We start from the raw sequence: 10,626 nt of genomic DNA, 5'->3' as shown, positions 1-10,626 counted from the left end.
TTTCCCCTTAAGACAGTGGGAACTAAAAGTCCTTACTCATGGCAATGTTTTTCCATCTGATCACTTCAGCACTTAACCTGGTGCAAGATAATTTTGTTGCCATATTAAACTGAACCAATTTATAAGGGCTCTATGTACTGACATGACAAAGATAGCTAGGCTATAAAAGTGAAAAAGAATATTATTTGGCAGGCAAAATTTTGCTTTAAAGGGGGAAAAGGTACAAATCTATATATGTTTATATATATATAGTATAAATACACTTGTATTTACTTCTACCTACATAAACATTGAAACTGTTTACCTCAGACTGGGACTCGACCCCACTTGCTGGGACTCAAACCCAGCCAAAACCCAGTTTGGGACTCGAACCCACATGGTTGGGACTCAAACCTGGCCAAAACCCTGCTTGGGACTTGAACCCACAATCTTTTAATTAGAATCACTCACCCGATGTCTGGACTTACTGAGGTTCAGGTTCTTTGTGTCTCAGCGCAGAAGGAATTCAGCAAGAGGCAAGGTGATAGGATTTACTAATACAGGACGCTTGTAAGAGATGCAAGCGGGCAGGCGAGGTAGCTCTGCCCTGAATTGAGTGGGCTACAATTTATAGTGGAAAAAGGGAGAGGGGAAAAGACCACTTTCTTCAGGCAGACATAATGCAGACGTTAAGGCATTAACTCCTCCTTCACTAACTCCTCCTTCATATTAGGTAGGAAATTGTCTGACCCTCTGAGGTCAAACTAGGATTATCGTATTAGTAGAAGGGTGGTGGTCTTCCATCTAGTGGCCTCTGGCATATCTTGTGGTTTTGTGTATGGTTTTATAATTAAGCAAGACTGCTTCATTGAATAATGTTCCAATAGCTTTTTTGAGCCATCACTGACTTACAAAGGCCTCCCAAAGTTTCCTAGGTTTCCTTCCCTATCTATAGGCCCCTTTGGGGACTTCTACAACTACTTGTATAACTATCCTATTCTATCCCTATCAAAAGGATACACAAGAAACTAGTAAAAGTGTTCACCTGTGGGGCAGGGGTGGGGGTGGGTAGTGGCAGATGAGATGAAAAGGGGTGGATGGTTGCAAATCATGTACATAGTTCTTATATACTACTTTTTGAACCAGATGAATGTACAACCCTTAAAAATTATATAGTTCAAATTACATGCTTTATTTTTCTGTTTATGTCATTCTGTGATATCAAAAGCTGAACTGGAAACAGGAACTACTGTCTCCAAATCTGTGTGATCTTCAAACAGACCAACAAGAGTACGACACTTGAGTTTCCATGACTTCATAACTTCAGTACCCGTGACTCTCTCAGGCTAAAGTTATTTTTTTTTAACATCTGCTATGCCACTTACTAAAATTCCTGGTTCTCTGCCAGATCTTTCAAGTCTGGCTTGTATCTCCTTGAACACAGCATATACAAAGTCGTTAGTCTCTGCCAATAATGGCAGTGTCTGAAATCCTTGTGAATCTAATTCTGTCATCCCTGCTTTCCTTACTGGTGGGGTTTCTTGTTCCTCTGGTGCCTGGTTATTTTTGCCTGTGTGCTAGATATATTTGAAGACATATTTGTAGAAATAATTCAAAGCCTAGGATTATGTGAGCTTCTTCCCAGAAGGATTTTTTTTTTTTTTTTTGACGCTGCAGCCTAGAGTCACCTTAAACAAATGCAACACTTGATATTTTGGGGGCTTGGGGACTCTATTTCTAGTTCTGTAAGCCTTTAAAGGCTGTCAAAAATGTTGTCTGGGTGGGATCTCAGCAACATGCAGGATCAGCAAATGTTCCCAGACAGAAGCAACTTTTAAGTTCTGGGCTCAGATCCACAGATCCCTTTCGCAAACTTTGGCCCAGCCATTCTTTACTGGCCCTCTGAATTTTTAAGATACCTGAAAAATATTTTATCCAGCTTTTTCAGTTATCTTCACCTGGAAGAAGTCTGAGTTACTCAGTCCACTAATAAGAGCAGAAAACTTTCTGATTCAGGCCTCAGTTTTTGCAGTAGTTTGCTCTTCTCTGAACCTTAGCTTTCAGAAAATGTATTTCCCTCTTTTTTTCCTTTTCCCATTAGTAATAAAGTCTATATGGGCTTTTCTTGCTGGTGCACACACACATTGCCCTTTTACTCCCAGAGCTGAAATAGAATCTTGCATCCTGCACACCTAATATTCCAAAAAGAGCTGGAGTCAGAGCGGCCCTCCTTACTAGGCTCAGAAACAAAAAGCCTGTTCCTGCACATTGTCAGGTTGGTGCCTGGAAAGCACGAGCTTTCATGGTGGCTGTGAGGATTCTAGCTTCAGTGCAACATAAGGAGTTGCACCGCATACGGCATAAGGGCCCCTGATAGGTCTCAGTTTGCAGACCAGGATGTGACAAGGAGATTGGAGCTGCAGCCAACTCTAGAGGCAGAAGAGCAGCCAAACAGAAAACTCTCAGAGAAAGATGCATTTAAAGTTTGTAGCCTAAGGTTTCTGCAGGCCTCACTTCTAAACAAAGTTTTTTCATTCCTTGGTTTGGGGTGAGCTGTGTGCCCAGAGCGCTTGCTAAATGGGTCGGCATAGGGCCGTCTGGAAGGACTGAGGGTCCTGTAGGGGAGAAAGTTCCGAGGCCGGTTTTCTGAGGCTGCGTCTGTTGTAGGAAATTTAAGTGTTAATCCTCCCACGGTGAGTCACTAACAGTACATGCTTTTGATCACCACTCTCAGGGGTCTTCGGGGTCCGCCTTTGAGAGCCTTCGGTTTCTCCACGGGCAAAATGGAGATGACTCCTCGGCAAGAGGTCGGAGGAGCGGAGGACCGAAGTGGGGCACCCACGCCGGCACCCCGAAATCCGCAGGGTCAGGAAGAGCCAGGAGCAGGCCGCGCGGGGACTCAGACCACCCGGGGGTGATGTGAAAGGGGTAGTTGGGTGCTGGCCGCGGCGACCCGCGGAGTGAGCGGAGGAGCTGCTGGGCCGGGAGTGGCCAGTGGGGCGGCTCGGGGGCCGTTGGGCACCGTTAGGGTGACTGGGCCGAGGACCGCCGGTGAGCGCGCTCTGGAATGAGCCGGGGCGCGCGGTGCGCACACGCCCCGACCTGAGAATGAGCGACAGCGTTTTTTAAAAAGCAACCGATTTGGTGGTTAATTCTGATAATATTGTCTCAGTTGAGGCGGATTTTTTTTTTTTTAATTCCAAAGCACATGTTTGACCAGGAAAGCTACCCCCCCTTCCCCCCACCAAAAAAAAATCCCGGAGAGATGGTTGGAAACACTTGAGGGCTCAGTTGTCTGTTGGTGAAGGTTTTCTGCAAATCGCGAGGTCCACGCCTAGCTTCTGGAATTCTGGAATCCCTGCAAGGAGAGGAACCCAACCCACCTGAGCACGTGGAGCCTCGGCCCCGCCCCGCGGACGGTTCTGAACTTGCCGCAGGGACTTCTGAGTGGACTGGCCGTCGGGCTCTCTCGCCAGGGCGCGGACGTGCCATCTCACCTGTCACTCCGTCCGCCGAGCCTTGCACCAGTGCTCCCGGGCAACTTCTTTCACTGTTCAGATCTCCTTTACGGCTTCCTGATAGAAACCGGCGCCCACCAACATCAGACCATCACTGCCCCCACCCCGGAAAAAAAAAAAACCTCATAGCAGGCAGGGATGGGGAGGGTTGGGGGATTGGGTTGGTGGAGGATGGGGGTGGAGGAGGGGGTGGGGCGTTAGGTTTGCGGAGCCTGAAGCTCACACATTCTTGGGGCCTCTTCAAGAAAAAGGACACAAAATTAGAGCTATAACATTAGAAATCAAAGTGAATATTTACTTAGAATGAGAAAAAAGCAATGGCAACAAATTACAAGGTTTAAAAAGTTGACATAAACATCAAAAAATTCAAATATTTTAAAATAACTGGTCACCACTATATTTTCCCTGTATTTTTATACTTTTTTTTTTTAGTTGCTCAGTTTTATTTGCAATCACAATCATTTAATCATCTCCCTCCTCCAGGTGGGCCCCAAGCACTCAAGAGCTGGTATAGGCAAAAAACCAGTAGGCTTCAACAATGAAGTGGCATCTACTGCAGGAAGCAATGCCTTAGGAAAGGAAGCGTTGCCTGACGTGGAACAGAAGGCCTCAGCCCCCTTTTCCTGGTAGAGACTTCAGGGGCAAACAGGGGCTCAAGGCAATGAATGGTCCCCACTACCAGGAAAAGGTGGCCAAGAAAGGAAGTGAAGGAAATTCAGAAAAAGCCGGGCATCTTCCGCAGTCCATCTCACAACTGGGAAGCTGCCACAGTTTCTTCTGAGTGGCCTTTCAGATGAGGCTCCTCATGAGGAACCAGGGACTGGCAGGTGATCTCTGCCTCTAGGGAAGACAGGAACAGGCACTCTCAAGGTGGACTGATGTGTATGGACCCAGGGTCTTCTGGCTCAGGTGTGGGTTCTTGGCCTTGCCCTCACCCAGGAGGGGCAACACCACTGCCTGTGCCCACACCTGGCCATGCTGGCCACCTTGGCCTCCTGCACAACCCACCTCTCTGGAGGGGTCGGCTGGAGCCTGCATAGCTGCCACAAAGCCCCCTCAGAGGCCAACACGAGACGAAGAGAGATTCAGCCCCTCAGAAAGCCTCGCCCCTTCTCTATACTTTTGTCTCCTTCATTTGACAACTTTGTAATACATTTTCTCTGGTGCTAATTAGTCATTTTGATAGGGACAGAGTAAAGGGACAAAGAAGGTGATTAAACAGTTAATCTTACTAGGGGACTGTAAGTAGAAAAAATATGAGACCCCTGCAAGTTAATGATTACTCAAGAAAGAAGGTTTGCTTAGCCACAAAGCCAAGCAGGCTTGTTTAGCAACAAAACCATGCGACAGAAGCACTGGAGACATGCCCCTAAAATGGTGGCATGAGCCCCACATCCTGCCCAGTGAGCTCAGGAAGTTAAAGATCCCTGAGACATGTTCTCTGCACACAGAAAAAACAATAATCTGTGGACCAGCTTGACCACGTAGGGACAAGAAAACTCCCCCGCTCAACCTGGAGGAGGAGCTGATGATGGAAGCATGATGTCTATTCAAGAAAGACAAAGAAGTTTTCCCCTTCCCCACTTTTCTTTTGATTATAAAATTGTAGCCCAGGAATCTCTTAGGGCATTGTATTTCTCGTCTGTTCTCACCTGTCCGCTTGTAAACCTCACAAGCTTCCTATTTTAATAATCACTTCTTATCTATTACTTTGCCTCTCTCTGAATTCCTTTCTGCGCTGAGATATAAAGAGCTGTGGTCCCGGAACTCTTTGAAGTCCCCAGTGAAACAACACCCAGTGGTTGCAATTTGGCATTTCCTCTAGCTTGGTTAGTAATTTTTTAAATTGAAAGTTAAGAAAAATTTATTTCAGTTTCACAATCATTATTGATAATAATATGCCAACTTTTAGTTCATTAACTTTGGGGAAACTTCTGTTAAGAGTTTCTTCTGTGAGCTCTAAAATTTCAGAACACTCCAGTGATTAATCTTAAATAGCTCTTTAAATTGCTAAAGGTCACTGACCTGTTTATTGCTAATTCCTTGTTCTAAAAAGGTATTGTGAATTCTAGGATTCTAGTTGCCAATATTTCATACCAAGTCAGTAAGAAATGACAACTAAAAAATAAAATAAAGTTTTAAAAATGTAATATGTTTATAGGTTTATTCTTTGCCAACTGAGTGTCAAAAAACCTAGGACTCTATTCTTTACTTCTATTTAAAATTCATCTCTTCCCATCACTTATTGATTTTGGTTTGATCTGAATTTTTTTCTTCTAAATTGCTTTTTGATGTCAGAATAACTTCAATTGATTTCATGTAGAAATATGTTAAAAATAATTTTATTTTGTCATGTATACATATTCATATGTTACATTGCTAAATATATTCCTGAAGAAAAGCACTTCCATTTTGACTAGACCTCAGTGAAACTAAATCCTATACTTACAATTTTCTACATCTAGGGATGTAGAAGGGATTTATTGACTCCCCTGTCCACAGATGTCTGGTACCACATGTCACAGGACATGTGTCATGACATATTCTCTGACCCTGCACTTTAGTCTCTGATGTCAGGGGAGCTGTCTCAGTGAGTGGTAAAGGTGTTCCTGGAAGCCATTTCTACATGGAGGACACCCAGCAATAACTCATGAACTTATTAAGCAATAACTGATGAATCTTAACAAACCTGAACAATGGAAGCCCAACTTAACTCATCCTTAGCTAGATCGCACACCCCAAAGTCACCTGATACCAGGAAAGAGACAGCAATCTTACCCATGGTTAAAAATATATTACTTTTGCAAATTTTACAGAAGAGCGTGGCCCTGTTAAACGCGTAGCTAGGGCCTGTCCCAGAGCACTGGAAAGGGCCAGAGCAGGTAAGGAGCTTCAGGATCCTCCTCTGTGCACCCTGCCACTGCAGCAAGATTGTCTCTGAAGTCTCTCTACTGGGGTCTCACATCCATCTGCCCCTGACTTTCCATCTCACCTAATGTCAATCTCTGCTCTTCCTGGCTCCTTTTCTTTCTTCTTCAAGCCTCAGTGAGTTTGGAAGTTCATAAATTCCCCTATTTTGTTTATCGTATAGTTTCATCCTTTTGTTGAAAACAGGTGTGTCCAACCAAGTACCGATGGTCAGTCAGTCACTTGTACACCTTCCATGCAGGGTGGATTCAGCCCCTTCTGCCACCTCAACAACCAAAGCATTCATACAGTTCCATCTGGCTGTGCTTCTCAGGAGAAGTCTTTCTATAGGACTCAAAATAAGGACTCTATCAACCTGGTGAATGACTAATAGCCTCAGTACATTTCAGGCTGTTTCCTCCATGCCTCTGGGTAGAATCCAGGAGGTCCCAGAACATGTTACTTTCACTAGCAGCTCCTAAGGCCTCTGCTGAATTCTCCTTTTTTCCTGAGTCTCCAGTCTTGAGCTCCTATTCCCCTCCCTTCCTTTTTCATAATCATGGAGCAGATAGATTAAGGTTCAGCATTAGACATTCTGCATTTTAAAATTCTTGGCTATTTCTGCTGTCGGATATCTTTCACTGGCACTTTCTTCCTTGGTCCCTGCCTTTTGCTCCTCTGCAGGCTGTCTCTCCTGGGCTATACCCCTCTTCCTCTTATATAGTTTTATGCCCCCTTCTCCTTCTTCCCTCCCTCTTCCTGAATGTGCATATATCAGAGCTAACTTTCCACAGCCAGGTATGTCTTGCTTTGAGGAATTACAAGGCCAGGTATGAAACTCATTTTAAAATGAAAAGTCCCAGGGCCCTGAGTCATTCTGCCTCCCAGAGATGAAAATAAGGTGCGTCGTGTCTTGGGAGACAGCGCCACCTACTGCCCAATGAAGTGAAGTAAAGTCGCTCAGTCGTGTCTGACCCTTTGCGACCCCATGGATTTTAGCCCACCAGGTCCTCTGCCATGGAATTCTCCAGGCAAGAACACTGGAATGGGTTGCCATTTCCTTCTCCAGGGGATCTTCCCCACCCAGGGATCTAACCCAGGTCTCCCACAGTGCGGGCAGATTTTTTACTGTCTGAGCCACCAGGGAAGCCCTGTTCTGGGTAAGGTGGCAAACAATCCAGATAAGAATAATTCAGAATTGAAGTTGAGATGGTGATGAGACATACAAGGATGCACAGGAATTTTAACTTGGTAAGTACATCAAGACCGTAGATAAAGATCTGGATGGCAGTGGAGCTCAGGGAGCTTACTGGACCTTCTTAAGGTTCGCAGCTGCAAAGTGGTGGAGCAGAGATGGGAATCTGGCCCCTCTGCCTTCAAAGTCCATGCAGCTACACCTCATTGTGCTAGGATGCAGTTGATCCCCTGTAATGCATGGTCAGAGAGGTAAAAGGAAACCCAGGAGGCAGCAGAGGTGAGAATTTCAAGGAAGGGACTGCTGATGCTCTCATGTTTCAGAGTCATCAGTTTGGATATGGACTGACAAAACATTCTTAGGATTTAGTTGGAGCCTTGAAAGACTGGCTTAAGATACCCATCAGTGGGCTAGGCATCAAAAGATATGTCTTCCTCGAGACATAAATTAGGAGATGGCTCAGGGACTTCTCTAGGCTTCCCTGGTGGCTCAGCAGTAAAGAATCCACCTACCAGTGCCAGAGACATGAGTTCAATCCCTGGGTAGGAAAGATTCCCTGGAGAAGGAAATAGCAACCCACTCCAGTACTCTTGCCTGGGAAATCCTACGGACAGAGGAGCCTAGTGGGCTACAGTCCATGGGGTCTCAAAGAGACTTAGTTACTAAACAACAACAAGGACTTCTCCAGTGGTCCAGTGTTAAGACTTGGTGCTGTCAATGCAGGGAGCACAGGTTAGATCCCTGATCAGTGGCCAAAAGATAATTTTTAATTAAATATAATTTTAAAAGAAATTAGGAGGTGGTTCAGGAAAAAGAGTGATACATATAGACCTGCCAGCCCCTCTGAAACCTTTGTACAAGTTAGAATGTCCCCTCCCCTTCATCGGGGGCAATGCTGCTATGGGATGCCGAGGTCCATGGCTCTGGAAGTAGACTGTGGGCTGGGTCTCCTTGCTGACTCATCCCATCTCCCAAGTGTTCTTGTACAGTGCACACCCTGCCCAACTGTAAGTGAAGGCCCTGGAACAATGAAGATTGAGTAGTTAGGAAGGTTTCATGCAGTAAACTGGGACATGAACTAAGTTTAAACTGATTCTAAGAATTTGAAGCAGCTACAAGAAGAGGTAAGGGGCTTCTCTGCTGGAAAGTGTCAGAGCAGAGCCAGACTGAAGTAGAGGGAAAAGATGCAAATCACTGGGCTCCTGGCTCCAATATTTTAAAGTAGGTGAAATTAGACAAGATCACTCATTCAAATGGCTCTCTATATGCAAGGAACTAGGCTGAATAGTCTGTGAGGCAGGGAAATAGTAATCACCCCTAACCATTGTGCACTGGTTTGTAATTTCTGAAGCATCTCCATTCCCAGATGTGACATTTGATCCACTTTCCTGAGAAGGAGGCTGAGATTGTGGCTGTCTTGGAACATGAAGCTCCAAATCTCAGAATTAGGACCATAATCCAGATCTTTGGGGTAGTTTAAATTTCTTTCATTTTAGCCAGAGACTTTTCTTCTTCTTTAAATGTAATTGTTTAAATAGATGATATCCTTGTTGTTGTCATTTAGTCACTAACTCATGTCTGACTCTTTGCAACCCTATGGACTGTAGTCTTCCAGGCTCTTCTGTCCATGGATTCTCCAGGCAAGAATACTGGAATGGGTTGCCATTCCCTTCTCCAAGGGATCCTCCCAACCCAGGGATGGAACCTGCATCTCCTGCATCGGCAGGCAGGTTCTTTACCATTGAGCCACAGGGGAAACCCAGGTGATATTCTTCAGTTCAGTTCAGTCGCTCAGTCGTGTCTGACTCTGATATTCTTACTTGGTTCCCAATTTAAAAGGTACAATGGGAACGTAAAGAAGAGTCCCTTTCCAACCCCAGTTCTCCATTTTAATGTGCCTTTTCTTCATGGGAGAGAGATTGAGCATCTTTTCACATGTTTTAGAGACTTTTTTTCTTATGAAGTGTCTGTGTATTTCCTCTGTCCAGTTTCATACTTGTTAATTTTTGTGTGTGTGAGTTATCTATGCATTAAGGGAATTAATCCTTTGATTTTTTTTTATAAACTACCATTTTTATTTTATTTTATTTTTAGCTGCCCTGGGTCTTCACTGGGGCTTGCGGGCTTTCTCTAGTTGTGGAGCACGGGCTCGGTAGCTGTGGCTCATGGGTTTAGTTGCCCTGCCACATGTGGGATTTTAGTTACCTAACCAGGGATGGAACCCATATCCCATCGCAAGGCAGATTCTCGACCACTGGACCACCAGAGAAGTCGTAACCCTTTGATTTTGATGATAATTCTAAGTATGTTTTCGTTTTACATTTTCATTTTGTCACTTGTCTCTTGACATTCTTTCGCAATTCCCGCCCCCCCACACACTCAGATCTTTTAAAATATGATTGAATTTATTTGTCTATTCTTCTATGACTTCTATATTTGAATTATTCTTAAGTTGGCATTAAGTGTGTCTCTACCGTCAAGTTGCTCAATAAGCTTGTAGGAAAATCAAGAAAAGTACCTGAATAACTGTAGAAGAAGTTACCATATGATCAGTAAACCAAAGTGGCACAAAGTGCTATTTTTCATCTATCTATCCAGAATCCATTCCCAGCTTTCCTGGGAAGGAGGCTGAGACTGTGGCTGTCTTGGCAATGAAGCTCCAAATCTCAGAATTAGGACCATAATCCAGATCTTTGGGGTAGTTAAAATTTTTTTCATTCTAGCCAGAGATTTTTTTTCTTCTTTACATGTAATTGTTTAAATAGATATCTTTGTTGTTGTCATTTAGTCACTAACTCATGTCTGACTCTTTGCAATCCTATGGACTGTAGTCTTCCAGGCTCTTCTGTCCATGGAATTCTCCAGGCAAGAATACTGGAATGGGTTGCCATTCCCTTCTCCAAGGGATCCTCCCAACCACTAACTTCCCAAGTCAGATAATTATCAATCTATCTGACAATTCATCTTTCCATTTATTAAGACTTTATTGATCTTTTTGTAAGGACAAGGAAAAGTGTAAAAAGATGA

Source organism: Bos javanicus, chromosome 23 (genome assembly GCF_032452875.1).
Source record: "Bos javanicus breed banteng chromosome 23, ARS-OSU_banteng_1.0, whole genome shotgun sequence".
Taxonomy (NCBI): Eukaryota; Metazoa; Chordata; class Mammalia; order Artiodactyla; family Bovidae; genus Bos; species Bos javanicus.
Note: the sequence above shows the minus strand (reverse complement) of the source record.